The sequence below is a fragment of the Medicago sativa genome, chromosome 7 (genome assembly GCF_051527215.1).
Source record: "Medicago sativa cultivar Bolivia chromosome 7, Bolivia_mono, whole genome shotgun sequence".
In the NCBI taxonomy this organism is placed as follows: domain Eukaryota; kingdom Viridiplantae; phylum Streptophyta; class Magnoliopsida; order Fabales; family Fabaceae; genus Medicago; species Medicago sativa.
This window is the reverse complement of record NC_140755.1, coordinates 72319638-72347012: the sequence shown is the minus strand read 5'-3', so window position 1 is coordinate 72347012 and position 27375 is coordinate 72319638. Positions and strand designations below refer to the sequence as shown.

Here is a 27375-nt window from a genome sequence, read left to right as displayed (position 1 = left end):
TCCTGCAAAATCAGAGATGAGTTTTCATCTCCATGAACAATAAGTTTTTATGGATCTATCCCCAGGAAGTGGTTGGAGACAACTCATCAGCGATGAGTTTATGACTAATAAGTATTCTGAATTTAGAAAATGGTATTTTAATAGGTTTGCTGAATGGGAGTTAACCCAATTCAAAGAAGATTACTATAATAATCTTGCTATTACTCAGAACTATATTCCTTTTGTTAAATGGTTTATAGAATATTTTCTAAATAAAACTAAAACCGAAATTATGGTTTTAAAGTCTAAACCTTGGAATGTTCCAGGAGAAAATATTATTAATGCTCCTTTTCCTCCCGAACAAATTGTTAGTCTAGGGAAAAATGTTGAAGCAGTTGCTTATACTAATACTTATTTAGGACAAAAGGCTGGAAATACCCAAATAACTCTTCAAGAGTTACATAATATTATTAAATCGCAAAATTTTACTAATGCATTTCTAACTTGTATAGGAGATCAATTTATATCTCTTGAAAAAGATTTAGCAGATCTAAAAATTTTGGTTGAAAAGCAGATTGCTAATCAAAACCTAATTTTAGAAAAAATTGAGAAAAATAATTCTCAAACTTGTGAAAATATTTCTACTTCTATTATTAGCGAAGCTCCTATTATTCAACCTCCCGCTAATATAGAAGGATTCAAAATTGATAATGAATCAACTGAATTTATTTCCATTCTAGAAGAAAAACTTAAGAAAATGAATCTTAATGTTCTTTCACATAAAGATGATTCTGATAGTTCTAATAATTCAGATAGCTCTAATAGCGATGATGAATCTAATGAGATTGATCAATTAGCGGCTATGTTTGCTAATCAAGACATTAATAAAGATAATGTTGAAATAAATCCAATTTATACTAAAAGGTCTGTAGATAAATATTATTATGAAAGACCTTCACCTCAAGATTTATTATATGAAGAAAATGACTTTTATCAAAACTCCTATTCTGGAAGATCTATTTATGAATGGAACATAGACGGCTTAAATGAAAAACAAATTGTTGATGTTACTCAGAAAATGCTTATGTATTCTACTATTTGTAAACAACAAGGCAATTCTGATAGCGCCATAGCTGTCTTTATAACGACAGGATTTGTCGGTCAACTTAGAGGATGGTGGGATTTCTATCTCACCGATGCTCAAAAGAAAGAAATTCTTTCTCATAAGAAACTTGTTAAAATTGAAACTACTAATACTAGTAGTTCTGTTGTTAGTACAGGAGAAGAAGACGCAGTTTATACACTGTGTCTTGCCATTTTACAAAACTTTGTTGGAACTAGTATTCCAGTGGGAGAAAGAATTGCTACTTTACTCCAAAACCTTAGATGTCCTTCATTGACACATTTTAGACGGTACAAAGATACCTTTTTATCTAGGATGTTTATGTTACAAAACTCCAATAATAACCATTGGAAAGCCAAATTTGTAGATGGTTTACCCCATCTCTTTGCCGAAAGAATGAGGCAAACTCTGAGAAATAAAAATGATGGTTTTAATATTAATTATGACAATTTAACCTATGGTCAGATAACAAATACCTGTTGTCATACCCTAATTTTGGACCTAAAAATACTTGCTCAAAATGATTTTCCTCTTCTCTGAGATGGGTCTTTGACTCTTGAGAGATTGTAATTGACTGTTGTTTTACTCTGATATTTTACTCTACTTTGTCTGAAATTTACCGCTGTTACTTGAAAATGTTTAATTGTGATTTTGTCTGTGGTTTTCTTGCATTTCAAGCCATCCAAAAGGTCTTTCTTGCATTTAAAGTCATTTGGAAATATCTTTGATTAACTGCACTTTATTTCAATGTTATCTGCAAAAATTCATGAAAAAGGGTATTTTAGTCATTTCCAGCATTCAAACTCCTTTTAATCCCTGAAAATTGTCTCTGAGTCTTTTCATTTAGTTTGTATAAATCCTTGTTTTAATCCTATGATAAAATTCATTTCAAAAATTGCATTTGAGTCATTTCGAGTCAATTTAGTCCTTAGGGGCATTTTGGTCATTTCACATAAAATTTTGACAGAGAGGTTACTTTAAAGTACCTCATTTGGTAATTGGTTCATTTTAGTCCTTTTTGTTGTTTTTAATTGTTTCAATTTACCAATTTTAAACCAAATTTTATTATTATTTTTATTTTAGTCCCTATTTTCTGTTATTTTCATTTTAGTCCTCCAAGTTGTTAAAATTGCATTTTTTAGTCCTTTTTCAATTTACAGTTTGGTCCTTGTATTTTCAAAAATTGCAGGAAAGTCCCAAGTCCAGAATTAGTCCAAGGCCGAGCCATTTCAGTCCAATCCAGGTGTCAACATCTCACTGGCTTACAAGTACACATGTCACCTATATAAAGGCCACATCACTGATTGCACAGTAACGAATTCCATTCACAACACGCCAACTCAACAAACACATAGCAACATTCTCTCTCTTTTCTGTTAGATCAAAATTCCATAAAACTCAAGAACAATGAAGAACATTTCCAAACCCTAGAATTTCCAGAAACCAAAATTAAACCAAATCGAGTTGAATTCTTCACGAGTCTCAGAGATTCAAACTCGAATCTTCATCATCGAACCGAAATCACTACAATTCCAGCACTAATTCATCACCAAAGCGACGAATTCATACGATCACAGATGAGAGAGTGAGAAGAGGAAAGATCGAAGCAAGGTTTTGAACCGGTGAAGAAGAAAAAGAAGAACACCGATTTATTTTCGGTTCAACAACTTACCAGAAAGCTCTCGTGGATCTTTTGTTCGAATCTCCAAAGTTCAAAGAGGTAAATCTTCAAACTCACCGTTCATTTTTCAGTTTTCAATCGCATGAGTAATATTCTTCACTAATCGGTGTAGATTGAACAAACAAGTGAGATTTCATTTCGAAAACTGTTGAAAACCTTGAAAGATTTTGAAACCGAAAGGTTCAAATGTAGATCTACACCGATCTAGTGCGTTCTAAGAAAAACGAGTTAGGTTTTCAAACTCAGAAGGAAAGAACGAACACACCGGTGTAAAAAGTTTTCAAAAACAATCAAGAATGGGATTCCGGCGCGGTGGTTCCGTCACCGGAAACCTAACCGTCGCCGGAATCTTCATCGGTGTTCTTGTTTTTTCCAGAAAATCATGAGGTTGAAGATGAAGGTTGTAGAGAGAGGCGAGAGCTTCTCTCACTAAACAACAACGTAGAGAGAGAAAGAAGAGAAGGAAATGGAACAGACCGGTGTTCTTGTGCTTTTATAAGCACTTGAACCGGTCCATTTCATGACCGGCTCAGCTTTCCTTCATCCCCGACTGTTGATTCTGATTCCTGTGTACGTGTACAGCTTAGATGCTATTTTCCTGTATGCCTGAATGTGTTATCATGCGCTTGTTGCTTCTGGACCCTTGGATCTAGGTTTAGATGGAGCTGGATCAATCCAACGCTCCTGATGCGTTTGGATAGTCCAAATCCATCAAGGATCTTGGGCTTGGGCCTTATTTTTCTGCAAACTTCGTTTTTCCTCTTGTTTTTACTATTTTCTACACTGTCTTTTGATAATTGCACCCCTGCGTATTTAAAAACTTTGATAAAAAATTCCTAAAAATTCCTTATGTGTTTTTGATGTGTTTCTTGATATTTTGGTGAATATTTTACATGTTAAAAAAATTGATAAAAATGTATGTGATGTCTCTTGTGATTTGTTTGCTTCCTTTGTTAAATTCTTGTGAATTCTTTCTAGGTTTTGCTATGATATTTGGTCAACTTGATATTGGTACTTGATATGCAATTTTGTGATGTGTTTTATCCCTGATTGGAGGCTATTTTTAATGTTTGTGATTGCATTTTTGTTAGTGTCTTGTGTTACAAGTTAGGTGAATATTGTTTGTGAAAATAGGTGCAAAATATGCTTAAAAATGCACCATAATTTCTTGGCTTGATACTTTCTTCTAATTCCCATGTTAAGACTGTAATAAAACTTTTGAAAAATCGGCTTGATGTGAGGATCAGAAGTCATGTAGTTTGCTTTGTTTTTGTGATGAATTTTTAGATGTATTTTACCACTTTTTTGTTATGGTTTGATACTTCTTTGTGTTGTTCTTTTTACCATTTGTTATGCCATTTTTACTTACCTATACTCCGTTTCTTTTATGCCTTATGCTACTAACCCTCTACTTCATGTTTCATACATCTCATAAGCATCTCATCCTTCATTTCCATTTCATTTCTTGCCATTTAAATTCATGCAAAAGTTAGGATGTAAAACCTAGGGTGGTGTATTTTACTTTATGCAATTTAATTTCTTGCAAGAAGTAGCATGTAAACTAGGGCCTATGTAACGGACAATGGACTATAATGATGTACACCGACACAAGCACCGACACGCACACACGTTGTATGATGATTTACCGTTTTAGATGTATGCTTAGGAATCGCGATACTTAGAATAAAATTTCATTTTCCAAAAAATATTAGCAATTCCATAACTTGAAAATTTTTCAAAACAAACTTTGGAGTCAAAACTCCATTGATTTTTTCCTTTATTTTCTTAAACAAAAATCAAATGAAAATTAATTCCAACTTTGACTAATATTTTCCAATAATTGAACCAACATCACATTTTTCCAATCTCATGTCTTGAGGCCTCTTTCTTTTCTTCAACTTCCATTTTCAAAACTTAAAATCAATTGAAACTCACAAAAACATTTTTTGGAAGAGAACTACATGGAGTTTGATCCCTTAAAAGGGTATGTAGGCAAGAAGTCAAAACTTCTCCAAGTCCAATAAAACAAAAATTCAAACACATTCTTCTCCCTCCAATTCTTAACCTAGCAAACCCTTAGGTGTAAATAACATTTCCAAATAGCATTTAAAAATAAAGCGCGTGTGTAGAAAGTAAAGACGGTTCCTATATGATACTATAGTCGTTATGGGTGCCTAACACCTTCCCACGACGAAAACAACTCCCGGACCTCGATTCTCAAGGGTTTTTCTTATTTTTCCCTTCCCAAGAAAAAATGAGATATCAAAGGTTAAAAAGGTTCAAACTTAATCAATGTTTGACACCCGAAAAACCAAGATAAAACAGCTGGCGACTTCACTAGGGAGATTTGAGAGTTACGCCTAGTCTTTATTTTCACGCTTACGCTTTTGTTTTTACTTGCTTCTTTTATTTGCTTTCTTATGTGAATAAATGTTTAAATTCTTGCAAACGTGTGGGGGTGAGAATATTAAAGTCCTACACCCGGGCTGAGTGAACTTAGGATTTAGGGGGGATATAATCGACAATTCAATCCGAGGGTTGCCTCATGTATTGGGTTATGCGATCAATCCCACATAGCTGAGGCTTTTTGGGGGTGATGTTGTCGGCGCGTGTTGTCGCGTTTAGGCACTTTGCTTCCAATTGTTCTATGACGCTATGGACCGTAGATAACCAAACCCATCCATGGCCATTTTCTAGGATGTAGTGCGGAGGCTAAACCGAGTGTTGTCTCGAGTTTTAGTCGTCACGCGATACTACACTCAAGTTAGACCTTCTTACGGATAATCATGGAGCGAGTGTTTGTCTCGTGACACCATGATATACGTGAGAGAGGTTGCGACTTGGGAACTTTTTAGAACCCGGTTACTATTACCCAAAACCCTAGTATCACCAGACACCGTGTCCACCCATGACTCCTTGACTTTAAATCTTAACCCACCATGTTCTCTCCGTACTTGAATGTGATCATGCATACATGCATACATGCATAAAATTTTTTCCATGCATTTATCGAAGGGCTTAGACAAATTGAATTTGTAAACATTGTAGGAATGGGGAAGACTAAGTCCTGCAAGTTCATGAAGGTTGATTTGGCTAGTTTGAGAGACTTGGCACTCAAGATTGAGGATCCGACCGGTTTCCGACATCATTACGGGGACTTACTTACTCTTCTCCGGACTAATGTGGAGGAGAAGCTTGTGCATACTCTAGTGCAATTCTATGATCGGGAATATCGGTGCTTCACTTTTCCTGACTTTCAGTTGGTACCTACTCTTGAGGCTTATTCTTCCTTGACAGGTTTACCCATAGCCAAAGGAACACCTTTCACGGGTCTTGAACATCCTCCTATTCCTTTGGTTATTGCCCGTGATCTCCATCTCAAGACCTCTGATGTCTCCAAGAATCTTGTCACTAAGGCTCACATCCGAGGGTTCACTTCGAAGTATCTACTTGAGAAAGCCAATCTCAAAACTACTTGTCAGGACACTCTCGAGGCTATCCTTGCACTACTCATCTATGGGCTTATCCTTTTTCCAAATCTTGATGACTTCGTGGATATGAATGCTATTGTGATCTTCCGCTCCAAGAATCTGGTTCCTACTTTGCTGGCTGACACATACCATGCTATTCACGATCGATCTGGCAAGGGTCGTGGATACATTCTTTTCTGTGTACCTCTCCTATACAGGTAGTTTATTTCGCACCTTCCGAAGTCTTTCCATGATAATTCAGAGAATTGGACTATTTCACAGCGGATTATGGCTCTCACCCCTAACGAAGTGGTTTGGCTCACTCCCGCTGCTAGGGTCAAAGAGATTATCTTCGTGGTGGAAAGTTTCTTAATGTACCTCTTCTTGGTACCCGAGGTGGAATCAACTATAACCCGGAGCTCGCCTTGCGACAATTTGGTTTCCCAATGAAAGAAAAGCCCATTTATCTTGCTACATCTCCTTATTTCTTCCATTACTCTAATGCTCCTACAGGGATAAGGGAAGATTTGATAGAGGCTTGGTCCAAGATTCGGAAGAAAGATGTGAAGCATATGGGTGTGAGATCCGGTATTGCTCATGAGGCCTATACTCAATGGGTAATAAACCAGGCTGAGAAGATTGGCATGCCTTACCCCGCTATGAGATATGTGTCCGCATCTATTTCAACCATGCCTTTACCTCTACCTCTGCCTACTCGGGAGATGTATCAAGAGCATCTAGCTATGGAGAGCCGAGAGAAGCATCAGTGGAAAACTAGATACTATGAGGCTGAGAATCTGATCATGACTTTGGATGGAAAAGATGAGCAGAAGACTCGTGAGGTTTTGACGTTGAAGAAGGAGTTGGCTAAGGCTAGAAGAGAAATTGAAGAAAAGGATAAGTTGCTTATGTGGGATTCCAAGAGGGCTAGGGGTGCCCGTGACTTCTATGCCCGATATTGCAGCTACGAGTCTGAGTCTGAGCCTGAGGATGATCCTTCTACTTCCTATGCTTGAGGATTCCTGTTTTCTTGTCGGTGTTTCCAGTTGTTTACATTTTAAAGTCTATCTCTTGCTTGGCATTTCAAAGGGGATCGTCCTGTAAAACTATATGTTGGTTGTTGGTTTCCCATTTATGTTAATTGTTGTGTAGTAATGTTTACAAAAGTCCTAATTTGTCTAAAAACCCTTCGATAACAACAAAAGAGTCTTTTTGCATATGCATTTACACATCTCATGCATCATATGCATTCATTGGTCACCAAAAAACAAGACTTCCCTTGTGCTCATTACCTCCTGGTTCTTCTGCCGCAGTCTGAAAGGTGGCTCGTGCTCGTAAGGTTTACCAACCGACCATAGTTCATCAAACCAGATTATATAGAAGGAGACACATGGCTAATTTCGAAGAAGAGAATGCTCAGCTCCGTGCCGAATTGGCTGCTATGAAAGAAGACTTGGCCAAGGCTCATGACGCTATGTCTACTCTGATGGCTGCACAAGAACAACCAGCCACGTCTGTCCCAGCTACTACTGAAATGATTCCATCCATCCCATCATCCACAGTGGCTTCTGATGCTCGGTTTGTTATGCCCAATGGACGCCCCTATGGACTCTCAGCTTTCTATGCTCCTAATAATGCTGCCGGTATTTCTGGTATTGCCTATCAAGGACATATTCCCGCAACAACCTTTGCTCCTACAAATACCTCTATGCCTCAAGTGACTACTGTTGTTACCGATCCTGTTGTACACACTGTGCAACAGGTAATTGATGTTGACACTCCGCGTGGACAGGACCCTGTAGTGGAGGCTATGAGAGAACAGTTGAGAGAGCTAGCTGGAGAGCTCCGTGAGGTCAAAGCTAGCCGTGGGAACGGTGTTTCTGCTAAGGCTCGTGATCTATGCCTGGTATCCCGATTTGAGGTTCCTCAGAAGTTCAAAGCGCCAGATTTTGACAAATACAATGGATCTTCTTGTCCACATTGCCATGTCATTCGGTACGTCTGGAAGATGGCCAACTACGCAGATAATGATGCGCTGATGATCCACTGCTTCCAGGATAGCCTGACGGAAGATGCGGCAGACTGGTACACTGGCTTGAGTAAAGACAATATCCACACTTTTGAGGAACTCGCTGCTGCTTTTAAAAATCATTATGAGTTTAACACCCGCTTGAAGCCGAATAGGAATTCTCTTAAGTCTTTGTCTCAGAAGACAGACGAAACTTTCCGTGAATATGCTCAGAGATGGAGTGGGGCAGCTGCCCGTATTTCTCCTCGGCTTGATGAGGAAGAACTGACACAGACATTCCTGAAAACTTTGAAGAAGGAATATGTCGAAAGAATGATAGTCTCTGCACCAAATAACTTCTCCGACATGGTTACTATGGGAACTCGTCTAGAGGATGCTGTCAGGGAAGGCATCATTATTCTTGAAAAAGGTGAGTCCTCAGCTAGTGCGCCAAAGAAGTACAGTAATGGCCACCATAAGAAGAAGGAATCCAAAGTAGGGATGGTATCCGGTAATCAGTCTAATCCTGTTGTCGCTCCTATTAATGCTGCTCAGTTACCTCTACCCTACCAATATATGCAGTACTCTCAACATCCTTTCTTCCCACCGTTCTACCAGCAATATCCGCTGCCACCGGGTCAACCACCAGTGCCCGTTAATGCCATTGCTCAGCAGGTACAACAGCAGCCTCCTGCTCCACAGCAACAACTGCCACAACAGGGCCCTCGGCCCAGGCCTTATTTTCCACCAATACCAATGCGGTATGCTGATCTGCTCCCAACTCTACTTGCTAAAGGACATTGCGTCACCAGACCAGGCAAGCCTCCGCCTACGCCATTGCATCCCAGGTTCCGACAGGATCTCCAATGTGAATTCCATCAGGGCGCTCAAGGCCACGATGTTGAAGGGTGCTATGCTTTGAAGTACGTTGTAAAGGATCTAATAGACAGATGACGATTGACTTTCGAAAATAGTGTCCCACACGTTCTTGACAATTCACTTCCAAACCATGAGGCTGTTAATATGATCGAGGCTTTCGAAGGAGTTTGTACTCTTGATAAGATTGAAACATCTCGGGTTCTTCGAGAAGTCCCCGCTTTAGATGTCCGTAATGTTGCTACTCCTTTGGTGCCGCTACATGTCAAGCTTTGCCAAGCTTCCTTGTTTAATCACGATCATGCTTCCTGTTCAGAGTGTCTTCAGAATCCCATGGGCTGTTATACCGTGCAGGGTGATATACAGAGTCTAATGGACAACAAGCACTTGGTCGCTAGTGACGTTTGTATGATTGTGCCAGTGTTTCATGATTTCCCTACCAAAAGTGTACCTCAGACAAGGAAAGTCGAACCCTTGGTGATCAGGCTACCTGGCCTGGTATCGTATGCCTCTACTAAAGCAATCCCTTACAAGTATGATGCGACTATGATTGAGAATGGGGTAGAAGTGCCTCTGGTTTCCTCAGTCGCGGTAGGTAACATTGCTGAAGAAGCTACAACTCTGAGAAGTGGAAGGGTCCGTCCACCCTTGTTCCAGAAGAAGGTTGTCACACTTGCTGTCGCAGTAACTCCACCGGTTGCTTCCACTGTCGACAAGAATGCCAGCCCATCGGGCCAGTCTATTGAAGAGTCTAACCTGGACGAGATTTTGGGACTCATTAAAAAGAGCGATTATAAGATTTTAGATCAGCTGCTGCAAACTCCGTCAAAAATATCCATCTTGTCTTTGCTCCTGAGCTCAGAAGCTCACAGGAAAATGTTGATGAAAGTGCTGGAACAGGCCTATGTTGATCTTGAAGTCTCCGTGGATCAGTTCGACGGAATAGTGGGTAACATTACTGCTTGTAATAACTTGTGGTTTGGTGACGATGAACTCCCCGAAGCAGGGAAATACCACAACTTAGCTTTGCACATCTCAGTGTGCTGTAAGTCTGACATGATATCCAATGTGTTGGTGGACACTGGATCGTCCTTAAATGTAATGCCTGAGTCTACACTGAGACAGTTGAGTCATCGTGGAATTTCTCTAAGGGGGAGCAGTTATTTGGTTAAGGCTTTTGACGGATCTCGTAAGGATGTTCTTGGAGAGGTAGATTTGCCAATTACCATTGGTCTGGAGACGTTCCAGGTCACTTTCCAGATCATGGACATCAACGCCTCTTACAGTTGCCTCCTCGGAAGACCGTGGATTCACGATGCTGGGGCAGTAACTTCCACTCTGCATCAAAAGCTCACGTTTGTGAGGAATGGTAAGCTTGTCACTGTACATGGCGAAGAAGCGTATCTGGTTAGCCAAGTGTCATCTTTCTCTTGTGTTGAAGCAGGGTCCACTGAAGGGACGTCATTTAAGGGCTTGACTGTTGAAGGAGCGGAGCCTCGGAGAGCTAGTGCTACTATGGCCTCATTAAAAGACGCCCAGAAAGCTGTTCAAGAAGGGCAAGCTGCCAGCTGGGGCAAAGTGATACAGATTCTGGAGAATAAGCGCAAAGAGGGCCTTGGGTTCTCCCCGACCTCAGGCGTTTCAACAGGAACTTTCTACAGTGCTGGGTTTATCAACGCTATTGCCGAAGAGGCTGCTGAGAGTAGTTATGTGCCTGTGTTTGTTGTACCAGGAGGCACCGTGAGAAATTGGGAGGCCATTGATATTCCTTTAGTCATGCATACCTCCATGTAATGTGTCTTGTTGCTCATGCTTTTCTTTGTTTTCAAAATAAAAATCCTTTCGCTCTGCCCAAGGCGAAAGTGATGTCTTTGTAAGGGCATGTTTGTTTCGGCATTGCCGTTATCAATAAAAGTTGTCGTCTTTTCCGCGACTCTTTTCTTTTTTACCTTTTAGTGCCTTTTTCTTGGAAATAATGGTAATGCCAGAAAAAACCAAAACGTCTTTATTTTCTTATTAATTTCAAAAATCTGCATGGAAAAAACCTTTTTCTAAAATCATCCCAATCATATTATGTAGATTGAACCATAATAAACCCGTTGAGCACAGTGACCCTACGTTTCCTTCAAATTTTGAATTCCCGGTATATGAAGCCAAAGATGAGGAAGGTGACGAAGAGATACCATATGAGACCACTCGACTGCTTGAGCAAGAAAGAAGAACCATTCAGCCTCACCAGGAAGAAATCGAGCTCGTCAATCTGGGTGTAACACCCCGTTTTCCCAACATAAAAATTTCATTTAAAATCAGAGTATTTTGATCACAACGGAATGTCACATACTTCATTTAAATCATAAAATGGATAATAATAATAATCCTTCAAATTCAACATCATGAAAAATCTTAAACTATTGCAGCGGAAATTAGTTCAACGTTTAAAAGTCTTGGCACGCAGGCCTTATTGAAAAATCTCATAAATTAGTTCATGAAAGAGACACGTAAGGAATAGAAGTAAATGCAAGCCCCCATCCCGTTACGTATCAGAGCACCTAGACACCAACTGAGAGTCCACTCATGAACGCCTCTAATCTTTATTACCTGCACATTACCCACGGTCGAGGCAACATATACGCAGAAGGGGTGAGATTTCATAATCAATACATTAAGCATATAATCCAATAAATTGCATTTAACAACTTAAACATTAATAACATGTCAACAATTAACAATCAGTATATTTTTCATGTCATAACAAATACAATCATCAAATATCATTACTAATTTTCATCACAAATCATAATCAACTTAACACTCAACTTGACGACACAACTCATCTTTGACCATGCAACTCTATCAACTCAACAACAACTTGACAACACAACTCATCTAGACCATGCAACTTTATCAACTTGACAACAACTTGACAACTTAAACATCATTAGACTTCTTGATATGCAAATGCATGTGGTACCAATCAACAACAAATGAGCATAATAGGCTCTTCAACGTGTGAGCGCAAAGGCTGCCGGGCCTAAAGCCCCCAACTTTAATGAGCACAAAGGCTGCCGGGCCTAAAGCCCCCAACTTTAATGAGCACAAAGGCTGCCGGGCCTAAAGCCCCCAACTTTAATGAGCACAAAGGCTGCCGGGCCTAAAGCCCCCAACTTTAATGAGCACAAAGGCTGCCGGGCCTAAAGCCCCCAACTTTTATGAGTATGCAATGAACTCAACTCCCAACAACTTAGACAACGACGTGTACAACTCATATGACTCATAATCTTGGACAACTTCTTAAATTCCAACAACATAGACCGACTCATGCAACCTCAAGACACTAACAGTCGATAACAGAAAACAGCAACAACATACAACAATTAACAACGCTTGAATGTGTTAACATTCACGTAAAGAATTATTTACATCAATATAAATATCATAAAACATCATTATAGCATTCATGCAGCAACACTTCTAATTTCAGTCACCATAACAGACTTCCGGAGCTTATGAAAGCATCCTAAACAGCTCTCTAACTTACTTCTAAGGTCATCTCAAGACTACACGTGCGAAAGGATCGCATCGGGACAATTTTGGGCAACTAACAGCCTAACTCGCAGTGGCGAGTAACTTCACTCGCAATGGCGAGCAAAGTGTGCATTCTGGGTGCCTACGTATTTACTCGCAGTGGCGAACGAGCTCACAGGTCACTCGCAGTTGCGAGTTGTGTTGCTCGCAGTTGCGAGTTCTGGGTTCTAGCTCGCAGAGGCGAGTGTTCTTGCTCGCAGGTGCGAGCGATGAATGTCAGTACGGCCAGAAACCTAAAAATTCCAACTTTTCACTTAATCTCCTAATTCTAACCTCAATTTAACATCTAATTATCATCTTATGGTATAACTAAGTTTTGTACACTAATTTAGCATCAACCTAACATCTTTTCATGATTCAATCATCAAATTCGGTCTTAAACCTAATTCCCAATTCTCACCAAAACTTAACCTAATCATGCTAAATTCATCCTATAGAATCATACCCTTAATAGTAATGAAAATTAGTCTCACCCTTACCTTGTAATTGCAGAATCGATAGCCTCTCCCTCTGGTTCTCCTATTCTGACTTTTCTCCCTTTTCTCCAAAAGCGTTTCACGTAAAAACGTTTCCCACTTATGTCTGTATTATTTATTTACTCTTATTACTCATCTCACCTATAAACTTACTCTTTCCACCTCACAGCCTAACTTCTAATATTTTTATTTTATTTCTAATATCTTATTTTATTTAATAATAAAATAAGTCACACCAACATAACAACTTCACAACATCCTATACTCCACATAATTTCTTCATAAATCGTATAACTTACTCAAATCATAAATCACATAAATTACTCAAATTATAAATCATATAAGCATATATTTATAAATATATTCTAAACTTCATTGAATTAATTAAATAGTTAAGACGGGCGTTACACTGGGCACCAATGAAAACAAGCGGGAGATCAAAATTGGTGCTGCACTTGAGCCAGAAGTAAAAAAGAAGATTGTTCAGCTTCTCCGGGATTATCCAGATGTCTTTGCATGGTCCTATGAAGATATGCCGGGTCTAGGTCCCAAGATTGTGGAGCATCGGATACCAACAAGACCTGAATGCCCTCCCGTCAAGCAGAAATTGAGAAGGTCTCATCCAGACATGGCTCTTAAGATCAAAGCTGAGGTGCAAAAGCAAATTGACGCAGGTTTCCTCATGACAGCTGAATATCCTGAGTGGATCGCCAACATTGTACCAGTGCCAAAGAAAGATGGGAAAGTTCGGATGTGTGTTGATTACAGAGATTTGAATAAAGCCAGTCCAAAAGATAACTTCCCATTGCCTCATATTGATGTACTCGTTGACAGTACTGCTCAATCCAAAATGTTCTCCTTTATGGATGGTTTCTCTGGCTATAACCAGATACGGATGTCGCCTGAAGATAGAGAAAATACGTCCTTCATCACTCCATGGGGAACGTTCTGTTATAAGGTAATGCCTTTCGGCTTGATAAATGTTGGTGCTACCTATCAAAGGGGTATGACTACTTTGTTTCATGATATGATTCACAAAGAGATTGAAGTATATGTAAATGATATGATTGTGAAATCAAGTGACGAAGAGCAGCATGTTGTATACTTAAAAAAGATGTTTGAAAGATTGAGAAAGTACAAACTGCGGTTGAATCCTAACAAATGTACATTCGGTGTAAGATCTGGAAAGCTGCTAGGCTTCATTGTCAGCCATTGAGGCATCGAAGTGGATCCTGACAAAGTCCGGGCCATCAGAGAGATGTCGGCTCCTCAAACTGAAAAGCAGGTCAGAGGTTTCCTTGGGCGCCTGAATTATATATCTAGATTCATATCTCACATGACTGCTACCTGTGGACCAATTTTCAAATTGCTTAGAAAGAATCAGCCTGTTGTATGGAATGATGAATGCTAGGAAGCTTTTGATAGCATTAAAGAATACTTGTTAAAACCTCCCATCCTTGTCCCGCCAGTGGAAGGAAGGCCCTTGATTATGTACTTGTCAGTATTAGATGAATCCATGGGATGTGTTCTCGGTCAACAAGACGAGACTGGAAAGAAAGAACATGCTATCTATTATTTGAGCAAGAAATTCACCAACTGTGAGACTCGATATACAATGCTCGAAAAGACATGTTGCGCTCTAGTTTGGGCTGCCAAACGCCTGCGTCATTATATGGTGAATCATACAACTTGGTTGATATCCCGAATGGATCCAATTAAGTACATCTTTGAAAAGCCTGCTGTTACGGGAAAGATTGCGCGTTGGCAAATGTTGTTGTCTGAATATGATATTGTGTATAAAGCTCAAAAAGCCATCAAAGGAAGTATCCTTGCTGAGCATCTTGCTTGTCAACCTCTGGATGATTACCAGTCAATTAAGTTTGAATTCCCTGATGAAGAGATTATGTATCTGAAAGCTAAAGACTGTGAAGATCCACTGATTGATGAAGGGCCGGATCCCAATAGCAAATGGGGATTGGTATTTGATGGTGCTGTCAATGCTTATGGTAAAGGGATTGGGGCAGTTATTGTAGCTCCGCAGGGGCACCACATTCCTTTCACCGCTCGAATAAAGTTTGAATGTACAAACAACGTGGCTGAATATGAAGCATGCATCTTGGGTATTGAAGAAGCAATTGACATGAGAATTAAGCACCTTGACATTTATGGTGATTCTGCACTTGTTATTAACCAGATAAAAGGTGAATGGGAGACTCATCATGAGAAGTTGATTCCCTACCGTGACTATGCAAAACGTCTGTTGACATACTTTACGAAGGTTGAGCTACACCACATCCCTCAGGATGAAATTCATATGGCTGATGCCCTTGCTACTTTGTCTTCCATGTTTCGGGTGAACCACTGGAATGATGTGCCCATAATCAAAGTGCAACGTCTCGATAGACCCGCTAATGTGTTTACCATTGAAAAAGTACCTGGTCAGACTGATGAAGATGTGAATGATGGAAAGCCTTGGTATTATGACATCAAACAGTTCTTGCAGAATCATGAATATCCACCTGGTGCTTCCAACAAAGATAAAAAGACCCTGAGGAGATTGGCTAGTAGATTCCTTCTGGACGGAGAAACCCTATACAAGGGGAATTATGACATGGTCCTGTTGAGATGCGTTGATAAACAAGAAGCTGAGAAATTAATGCATGATGTACATGACGGTACCTTCGGAACCCATGCTACAGGTCACACTATGTCAAGAAAACTGTTAAGAGCCGGCTATTACTGGATGACAATGGAGCACGACTGCTACAAATATGCCAAGAGATGCCACAAGTGTCAAATCTATGCCGACAAGATTCATGTGCCTCCACATGCTCTTAATGTTATCTCTTCCCCATGGCCTTTCTCTATGTGGGGCATCGATATGATCGGAAGAATTGAACCAAAAGCTTCCAATGGACATCGTTTCATTCTAGTGGCAATTGACTATTTCACCAAATGGGTTGAAGCTGCTTCCTATGCGAATGTGACCAAGCAAGTGGTAGTGAAGTTTATCAAGAACAACATCATCTGCCGATACGGTGTTCCCAGCAAGATTATCACTGACAATGGTTCCAATCTGAACAATAACATGATGCAAGCTTTATGTGAAGAATTCAAGATTGAACATCACAACTCTTCTCCTTATAGACCTCAGATGAATGGTACAGTTTAGGCCGCTAATAAGAACATCAAGAAGATTGTTCAAAAAATGGTCACTACCTACAAAGACTGGCATGAGATGCTGCCATTTGCCCTGCATGGTTACCGTACCACGGTGCGCAGTTTAACCGGGGCAACTCATTTCTCTCTGGTGTATGGTATGGAAGCAGTTCTCCCTCTAGAGGTGGAGATTCCATCTCTTCGTGTGATCATGGAGGCAAAATTAACTGAGGCTGAATGGTGTCAAAGTCGGTATGATCAGTTGAATTTGGTTGAAGAAAAACGCATGGATGCTATGGCGCATGGACAGTTGTATCAAGTACGAATGAAGAGTGCTTTTGACAAGAAGGTCCAACCTCGGGAATTCACGGGAGGCGAACTTGTATTGAAAAGGAGGATAAGCCAGCAACCCGACCCAAGGGGCAAGTGGACACCTAACTATGAAGGTCCTTATGTTGTCAAGAAGGTTTTCTCTGGTGGTGCTTTGATCCTTACACACATGGATGGTGTTGAGCTTCCAAACCCTGTAAATGCCGATATAGTCAAGAAATACTTTGTCTAAAAATGAAAAGAACAGCGTGGTAGGTCGAAAACCCGAAAGGGCGGCCTAGGCAAAAATGCGCTTCCCGGTGGGTCGAAAACCCGAAAGGGCGATCCAGGCAAAAGTTAGAGACAAAAAATGAATATGAAAAAGCTCGTTGAGATTGTACGCAACTCAGGCAAAAATGAGCGTCTCGATGAGCCAAAAACCCGAAAGGGGGGTTCATGCAAAAATGAGATTGATAATGAAAGACAAGTAACTATATCTGGCAAATCACCATCACCCCTTGGGGCATCTGCAGCTGTCAATGATCGTCTTCATCAGAAGCTTCTGTACTTGTGAATTCAAAATTTTTATGAAATGTAGTGGTCATCGTGTTCAATGTACCGCCAACCAATAAAATTACCATTTTCCAAGCTTTGTAAATCCGTGAAGTTATGCATTTTGCTGACTTTCACTCTTCTACATCAATTTGAGCCTGTGTTTTTGTTTGAAATTCTATTTTCTTTCTATTTTCAATGCTATATACAAAATATTTTCTTTCTATTTGATGATGTCAATGTCTGAAACAAACATCTTTGAAAATTGAAAAACCTTTTTCTGTCTATTTTGAAAGCAAACCTGAGCAATAGGGTACATTCCAGTGAAACATCCATGAATAAATGTGTGTCAATGTCTATTTCAATACATGTTACGAGTAGGTTGTTCCCCAGGATGATCTGTGGTCAATGGCAAGAATGAAAAAACAGAATGAAAAATGAAAAATGAAAAATGGAAAAATGCAAATGAAAAGCTCGCTAAATCGAAAACCCGAAAGGGCGGCTTATGCAAAAATGAGCACCCCGCTGATTGACAACCTATGAAGGCAATTCAGGGAAAAATGGGGCAATGAAAAGAATGTATTCCCGGTGGATCGAAAACCCGAAAGGGCGGTTCAGGCAAAAATGGGATTGAAAAATGAAAGAATGAAAAATGAAAGAATGAAAAATGATATGAAAAGCATTGACCACAGATGCGAACATCCAATGTTTACCCAGCACTGACACGCCTAGCAACGGCGATCTGTATCAAAGAATCTTCCAAGGTTCCCTCTTCTGCAAGTTTTGTATATGTGATGTGATATATTGCCCCCAGCCATGGTTTCGATACGTTTCAACGACGTCTCTCCAAAGAGGATTTCCAGGTGTATATGTTGTAGCACGAGCCACTGCGTGCCCAATGTTTTGTCTGTCTCTGTGAAATTTTCTTGCCAAATTGAAAACCAATCATGCATTTTAAGCATTCATACATGCATAATCATGCATTCTATATGCTCATACATTTGATAATGTTGTTATACCATACATACATGTTGCATTCCCAATCTCAACTTCCAATTCAATTCAATTTTAACTCTCAATTCAATGTCTATGTCTAGGTCTATGTCTATGTCTATGCCTATGTCTATGTCTCTGTTAAACTCTCAATTCAATTCCATGTCTATGTCTATGTTTGTGTCTCTGATTATTTTCAACTTTCAATATCTCTTTCAATGTCAACTTTCAATTCAATTCAACGTCTCCGTCAATGTTAATCCACTCTCAATTTGCTTTTGGGCCAATGATAATGATCATGTCTCTTCAAATCAAGCCAATGTCGATTTACCCTCAATTTGTATCTTGTTGAATCAAACCCCCAATGTATCTTGCTATATGTTTTGTTATTGGACAAGTGGCTAGTTCGATCCAAAGAACAGCTTGTACCTGCTTATATGCCTGTGTTTCCGATCAAACGACAAGTTCGATCCAAAGAACAGTTTGTACCCGGCTTAGGTTTTGTTATCAGTCAAACAACAAGTTCGATCCAAAGAACAGTTTGCACCTGCTTATCTGCCTATGTTTCCGGTCAAGCAGCAAGTTCGATCCAAAGAACAGCTTGTACCGGCCTATCTGTGTGTGTTTTCAATCAAGTAGCAAGTTCGATCCAAAGAACAGCTTGTACCTGTCTTGTACTTCTATTCCCAGTCAAGTGACGAGTTCGATCCAAAGAACAACTTGTATCTGCCTATGTATCTGTGTTTCCGGTCAAGTGGCTAGTTCGCTCCAAAGAACAGCTTGTACCTACCTTTTGTCCCCTGACTTATCTACCCTGTTGATGTCTACCTAGATCCCCAGTGATATGACATATCTTGTGGACTCCAGTTTTGTTTATCTTGCATTCATAATCAAAATGTTGCATGGCATTCATGTTTTTTTGAAAATGTGAGAGCGTATTTTTACGTCCAAAAACAGTGCAATGTTAATATTTAAGTATCTTCGTCCCGTCAAATCAAAGACTTCGTCTCTTGACCCTCCGGACAAAGAAACTCAAATAGGGGCAGCTGTCATACCCTAATTTTGGACCTAAAAGTACTTGCTCAAAATGATTTTCCTCTTCTCTGAGATGGGTCTTTGACTCTTGAGAGATTGTAATTGACTGTTATTTTACTCTGATATTTTACTCTACTTTGTCTGAAATTTACCGCTGTTACTTGAAAATGTTTAATTGTGATTTTGTCTGTGGTTTTCTTGCATTTCAAGCCATCCAAAAGGTCTTTCTTGCATTCCAAGTCATTTGGAAATATCTTTGATTAACTGCACTTTATTTCAATGTTATCTGCAAAAATTCATGAAAAAGGGTATTTTAGTCATTTTCAGCATTCAAACTCCTTTTAATCCCTGAAAATTGTCTCTGAGTCTTTTCATTTAGTTTGTATAAATCCTTGCTTTAATCCTATGATAAAATTCATTTCAAAAATTGCATTTGAGTCATTTCGAGTCAATTTAGTCCCTAGGGGCATTTTGGTCATTTCACATAAAATTTTGACAGAGAGGTTACTTTAAAGTACCTCATTTGGTAATTGGTTCATTTTAGTCCTTTTTGTTGTTTTTAATTGTTTCAATTTACGTTAGTTTCAATTTACCAATTTTAAACCAAATTTTATTATTATTTTCATTTTAGTCCCTATTTTCTGTTATTTTCATTTTAGTCCTCCAAGTTGTTAAAATTGCATTTTTTTAGTCCTTTTTCAATTTGCAGTTTGGTCCTTGTATTTTCAAAAATTGCAGGAAAGTCCCAAGTCCAGAATTAGTCCAAGGCCGAGCCATTTTAGTCCAATCCAGGTGTCAACATCTCACTGGCTTACAAGTACACATGTCACCTATATAAAGGCCACATCACTGATTGCACAGTAACGAATTCCATTCACAACACGCCAACTCAACAAACACATAGCAACATTCTCTCTCTTTTCTGTTAGATCAAAATTCCAGAAAACTCAAGAACAATGAAGAACATTTCCAAACCCTAGAATTTCCAGAAACCAAAATTAAACCAAATCGAGTTGAATTCTTCACGATTCTCAGAGATTCAAACTCGAATCTTCATCATCGAACCGAAATCACTGCAATTCCAGCACAAATTCGTCACCAAAGCGACGAATTCGTACGATCACAGTTGAGAGAGTGAGAAGAGGAAAGATCGAAGCAAGGTTTTGAACCGGTGAAGAAGAAAAAGAAGAACACCGATTTATTTTCGGTTCAACAACTTACCAGAAAGCTCACGTGGATCTTTTGTTCGAATCTCCAAAGTTCAAAGAGGTAAATCTTCAAACTCACCGTTCATTTTTCAGTTTTCAATCGCATGAGTAATATTCTTCACTAATATGTGTAGATTGAACAAACACGTGAGATTTCATTTCGAAAACTGTTGAAAACCTTGAAAGATTTTGAAACCGAATGGTTCAAATGTAGATCTACACCGATCTAGTGAGTTCTAAGAAAAACGAGTTAGGTTTTCAAATTCAGAAGGAAAGAACGAACACACCGGTGTAAAAAGTTTTCAAAAACAATCAAGAATGGGATTCCGGCGCGGTGGTTCCGTCACCGGAAACCTAACCGTCGCCGGAATCTTCATCGGTGTTCTTGTTTTTTTCCAGAAAATCATGAGGTTGAAGATGAAGGTTGTAGAGAGAGGCGAGAGCTTCTCTCACTAAACAACAACGTAGAGAGAGAAAGAAGAGAAGGAAATGGAACAAACCGGTGTTCTTGTGCTTTTATAAGCACTTGAACTGGTCCGGTTCATGACCGGCTTAGCTTTCCTTCATCCCCGACCGTTGATTCTGATTCATGTGTACGTGTACGGCTTAGATGCTATTTTCCTGTATGCCTGAATGTGTTATCATGCGCCTGTTGCTACTGGACCCTTGGATCTAGGTTTAGATGGAGCTGGATCAATCCAACGCTCCTGATGCGTTTGGATAGTCCAGATCCATCAAGGATCTTGGGCTTGGGCCTTATTTTCCTGCAAACTTCATTTTTCCTCTTGTTTTTACTATTTTCTACACTGTCTTTTGATAATTGCACCCCTGCGTATTTAAAAACTTTGATAAAAAATTCCTAAAAATTCCTTATGTGTTTTTGATGTGTTTCTTGATATTTTGGTGAATATTTTACATGTTAAAAAAAATTGATAAAAATGTATGTGATGTCTCTTGTGATTTGTTTGCTTCCTTTGTTAAATTCTTGTGAATTCTTTCTAGGTTTTGCTATGATATTTTGTCAACTTGATATTGGTACTTGATATGCAATTTTGTGATGTGTTTTATCCCTGATTGGAGGCTATTTTTAGTGTTTGTGATTGCATTTTTTGTCAGTGTCTTGTGTTACAAGTTAGGTGAATATTGTTTGTGAAAATAGGTGCAAAATATGCTTAAAAATGCACCATAATTTCTTGGCTTGATACTTTCTTCTAATTCCCATGTTAAGACTGAAATAAAACTTTTGAAAAATCGGCTTGATGTGAGGATCAGAAGTCATGTAGTTTGCTTTGTTTTTGTGATGAATTTTTAGATGTATTTTGCCACTTTTTTGTTATGTTTTGATACTTCTTTGTGTTGTTCTTTTTACCATTTGTTATGCCATTTTTACTTACCTATACTCCATTTCTTTTATGCCTTATGCTACTAACCCTCTACTTCATGTTTCATACATCTCATAAGCATCTCATCCTTCATTTCCATTTTATTTCTTGCCATTTAAATTCATGCAAAAGTTAGGATGTAAAACCTAGGGTGGTGCATTTTACTTTATGCAATTTAATTTCTTGCAAGAAGTAGCATGTAAACTAGGGCCTATGTAACAGACAATGGACTATAATGATGTACACCGACACAAGCACCGACACGCACACACGTTGTATGATGATTTACCGTTTTAGATGTATGCTTAGGAATCGCGATACTTAGAATAAAATTTCATTTTCCAAAAAACTAGTTACAAACCCGTGCTTCGCACGGGGTTCAGTAACGTATTTGACTATATTGGAAGGATAGATTGCGAAATGACAGATAATTATAAACCATAATATAATATTTAGAGTACTCTTGCATTACGGATTACAAAATTAAATCTTCAAAATGGCTTGATCACGAGTAACAAATGAAAACATATTTAGTCAGCGGTAGAAACACTTTTCCAGTAATAATTGATATCTATCTATAAACCAATGAAAACCCTATTACCAAAGCTAACTGATTATATCATTTTGACTTTCAGCTTCAACATATATAAATCCTTTCACATGATCTACAACAAAGGCAGATATTAACTGCAATTTAGTATTCAGTTCTTTCAGGTGAACAAACTTCTGCATCAGACAGATAGCTGAAAACCTCTCTACCTACTTTATATCATTTTGTGTTTTAGCTTCAACGTATATAAATCTTTTTACATGATCTACAACAAATGTCAATTGATACCCATGGGTACGGATAATATGATACCTGTCCCCGCCCCGTTGGATAAATATGATAGTCGTGCCCGCCCTGTATCCTCGTGGATACCCACTATACGGGTACCCGTGGGTATTGAGGTATCCATGGGTATCCATGGGTACCCATGGAGTTTTTAATTTATTTATTTTTTGGTACAAATAATAACTTTTTTTAATTACCAAAAAACTTCAACTTTTAAACATCCATACATAATCCACTCAAAATTTCATCAATATTCATACATAATTCATAGAAAATTCATGATTCTTATATAATCTATATGTTTTATGATGTGAATGAAGTGGAAACGGTGAACTTAATAAGATGAATTAAAAAAATTTAAAATAAAAATAGGTTATTATTGAGGATTTTTAGGTGGGTGGTAAAATTTTCTTCAATAAGGTACCAACTTTAAGTAATTAGATATGATATATAAAGATATATTAGTAATTTACTTAATTTATTATCGGGTATGGGTACCCGTGGGTATGGATACAATCCAATCCGTGTCTGTGTCCATATAATAATGGGTAGTCAAATACCCATTTATTATACCCGTGGATACCTGTTTAGCTACCCGCTCCATACCCGTGAAGGATTTTACCCACGGGTACCTATGGGCATGGGTATTTTTGCCACCCCTAGCAATGGCAGATATTAACTGCAATTTAGTACCACGTATATAAATCCTTTCACATGATCTACAACAAAGGTAGATATTAACTGCAATTTAGTATTCAGTCCTTTCAGGTGAACAAACTTCTGAATCAGACAGATAGTTGAATGTCTCTCTACTTGATTTATATCCTTTTGCCTTTCAGTTTCAACGTATATAAATCATTTCACATGATCTACAACAAAGGCAGATATTAACTGCAATTTAGTATCGAGTCCTTTCATGTGAATTATAGGCACTTTTAAAAAACTTATTTTAAAGGAGAGATGTTCAAATTACAGAATATTACCATTCTTCATAAATTTGAGAATGAAGGTCGCATAATCCAAATATTTGTGATGCATGGTCTAAGGCATGGGGTTCAGTAACGTATTTTGTAAAAAAATTGTTCCGAAGGAAAAATGAATAAATTAATGAATATTGCACAAAAATTATAAATCTTCATCAAAATATTTATTAAAGCTTTATCAAGAGCAGGAAAACATCATAAATTACATATTAGTTAAAATTATAAAAGTGAGCGCTACTGTCATAGAGTTACTAAAAAGGGATTAACACCAATATTTACATGACACAAAATGAACGAAAGAAACACATTAAACTCTTTAGCGTCTTGTGTAGGAACTTGGTTATTAATAATTTGACCGTTAAAAAATAAAAAATCTCTTTGACGTCAAAAAAGTAATATCAGCTGAGCAATATTCAGTCTCTTCACATATGCTTAGTAATATTCAGTCTGTAAGATTACATTGAAAGGATAGATGGTAAAATGACGGATAATTGTGAATCATTGTAATATGTCAAAATATAAACCTTAAAAACAACGAACCATCAACTTAGTTTTAAATAGTTAAAAATAAAAAATTGTAAAATAGTAAAAAAAATTAAAAATATAAAAATTGGAAAATAGTTAAAAAAAATTGGTGAGGTAGCACTCAACCAAGCAACACTAAAAAAATTATATGCATTAGCGTAACAAAAAAAACAGACAGACGGACATAAAATATTACTCTAAACGTTAATGTGTGTATATATTCGCGAGGTTGAAGAAAGGAGATAAAAATATTTGGGACCATTAAATGACAGCGTGAATAAAAATATTTGTGAGATTGTGATGATTAAACGATATTTTTTTTTGAGAGAATGATGATTAAACGATATTGAAATTAAATATATAAGTGATAAAAAGATAATAAAATTCCTTTGAAAAAAAGGTAATAAAATTAAATGGAACCTCCTTAAAAAATTAATGGAACGGTTAAAAAAAATAAAGTTAAATGGAAGAAAAAAACATATTGAAATATAATATTAAAAAATAAAGAAAAGGTTCCCAGCGTGAGTTGAAAAGAGGTGCTTGTGAAATAAATTGTCGAGAAGTAGTTTTTTAAAGTAACATTCAATAGCTTCTGGTCAAAGCTCATTCCATTCAATTTTATACGTTCAAAAAAAGTACTTTTTTTAGTAAGTACTTAATTGATATTGTATTCGGCCTAACTTCTCCTTAAAAATGTAGAGAAGTTTGAAAAAAGTCGGGTCAAACGATACCTTAATTTTCCACAACGGCAATGTAGAAGCAACTGAATTTGGGAGGAAAAATTGAAAAATAGTTAAAAATATAAAAATTGGAAAATAATTAAAAGTTATTAAAAATATAAAAATCAGAAAATAATTAAAAAAATTGGTTAGGGGCAAAAATGGGAATTCAAATGCCAACCCTAAAAAAAAACTTCCAATAATTAATTTACCAAAATGCCCCTCCTAGGGGTAAAATGGTAAATTCAATGGACATTTATTTTCATATTAGTTATAGATATTAGCAATTCCATAACTTGAAAATTTTTCAAAACAAACTTTGGAGTCACAACTCCATTGATTTTTTCCTTTATTTTCTTAAACAAAAATCAAATGAAAATTAATTCCAACTTTGACTAATATTTTCCAATAATTGAACCAACATCACATTTTTCCAATCTCATGCCTTGAGGCCTCTTTCTTTTCTTCAACTTCCATTTTCAAAACTTAAAATCAATTGAAACTCACAAAAACATTTTTTTGGAAGAGAACTACATAGAGTTTGATCCCTTAAAAGGGTATGTAGGCAAGAAGTCAAAACTTCTCCAAGTCCAATAAAACAAAAATTCGAACACATTCTTCTCCCTCCAATTCTTAACCTAGCAAACCCTTAGGTGTAAATAACATTTCCAAATAGCATTTAAAAATAAAGCGCGTGTGTAGAAAGTAAAGACGGTTCCTATAGGATACTATAGTCGTTATGGGTGCCTAACACCTTCCCACGACGAAAACAACTCCCGGACCTCGATTCTTAAGGGTTTTTCTTATTTTTCCCTTCCCAAGAAAAAATGAAATATCAAAGGTTAAAAAGGTTCAAACTTAATCAATGTTTGACACCCGAAAAACCAAGATAAAACACCTATATTCAGGAAGGATTAGCCTTATGTAATGACATAAAGCTTACAAACCAATTGAAAAAGCAGAAATTAACTGAAAAACACCAACTTGGTGAGTTTTGTGAGCAATTTGCTTTTGATATGGGAAAACCTCCTGTTGATAGAACTAAAAAGAAAAGAAACCTTTCTAAAGAACAGATTTATAAAAGTCAGAGAAATTCTAATAAGGCTTCTAATAAGAAGAAGCATAGAAAAGATTATTCTAAGAATAAATCCAGAGAAAAAATTCCTAATTCTTATAGAAAAAGAAAAGCGAATAAGTTTTCTAAGGATATTACTTGCCACAAATGTGGGAAAGCTGGGCATTATGCTAACCAATGCTGAACCAAAAAGGCTCTGAATGAAATCGAAGATGAAAATCTTCGTACTCAATTACAAAAAGTTCTTTTAATCAATTCCGACTCTGAATCAGATATATCTGATAATGAAATAGATTTCATTAATGAATCCTCTTTAGAGGAAGATAAATCCTCTTCTGACAATAATAATTGTCAATGTAGTAATGAAATTGATTACTGGAAATCAATTGTTGAAATGAATGGTCTAAATGTTCTTACTGAAGAACATGATAGAACTTTAAAAATTTTAGAATCTATTCCAAATAATAATCTGAAAAGAAAAATAATTGAGTTTCTCATAAAAGAAAATTCTAAAAAAGAAGCTCCTCAAATTATAGAAGCTCCCTATCAAATTAGTGAAGTTCTATCTAGATTCCAAGAGTCTAATATTAGAGAAACTCCTGTTTCTACTAATGACATAAAAAGAGAAATAAATCTCTTAAAATCTGAAATATCTCAGATTAAAAAAGATAATAATATATTGTCTACTAGACTTAGCATTTTGGAAAAATCCAAATTAAAAGAAGCTGATACTTCTAAAGAAGATACTCCTTCTAGTTCTGAAACTTATTTAAATGCTCTTCAAAGAGTCACCTCTCAGAAGTGGTTTATAAAAATCACCTTAGTCGTTAATAAAAAATTTATTTTAAAAGATGAAATTGCTTTGGTTGATAGCGGTGCTGATCTTAACTGCATTCAAGAAGGGATTATCCCTACTAAATATTTTTCAAAAACTACTTAATCTCTTACGCAAGCCAGAGGAGATAAACTCCAAGTAAAATATGAATTACGTAACACTTATATTTGTAACCAAGATATTTGTTTACCTACTCACTTTATTTTAGTTAAAAATTTAACTCATAGAATCATTCTGGGCACTCCTTTTTTACAAAACATTATGCCCATCACTAATATTGATCAAAGAGGAATTACTACCTTTATTAATAATCAAAAAATTATTTTTGAATTTATTTCTGATCCTCACACAAGAATGTTAAATGAGGTCAAAGTCCTTCTTCTTAAAAAGGAAAAACAATTATGTTTTCTTAAAGAAAAAGTTGATATTTTAAATATTAATAATCAACTTATTAAAGAAGAAATTAAAGGACAAATTAAGTCTTTAGAACTACAATTGCGTAGTGAAATTTGCAATGATTTACCCAATGTTTTTTGGGATAGAAAGAAGCATGTTATTACCTTATGA

At 37.3% G+C, this 27375-nt stretch overlaps 1 pseudogene; it reads left to right on the top strand.

The window, feature by feature from the left end:
- The first annotated feature begins 49 nt into the window (after window positions 1–49).
- Window positions 50–27375, top strand: LOC146908223 (uncharacterized; annotated as a pseudogene).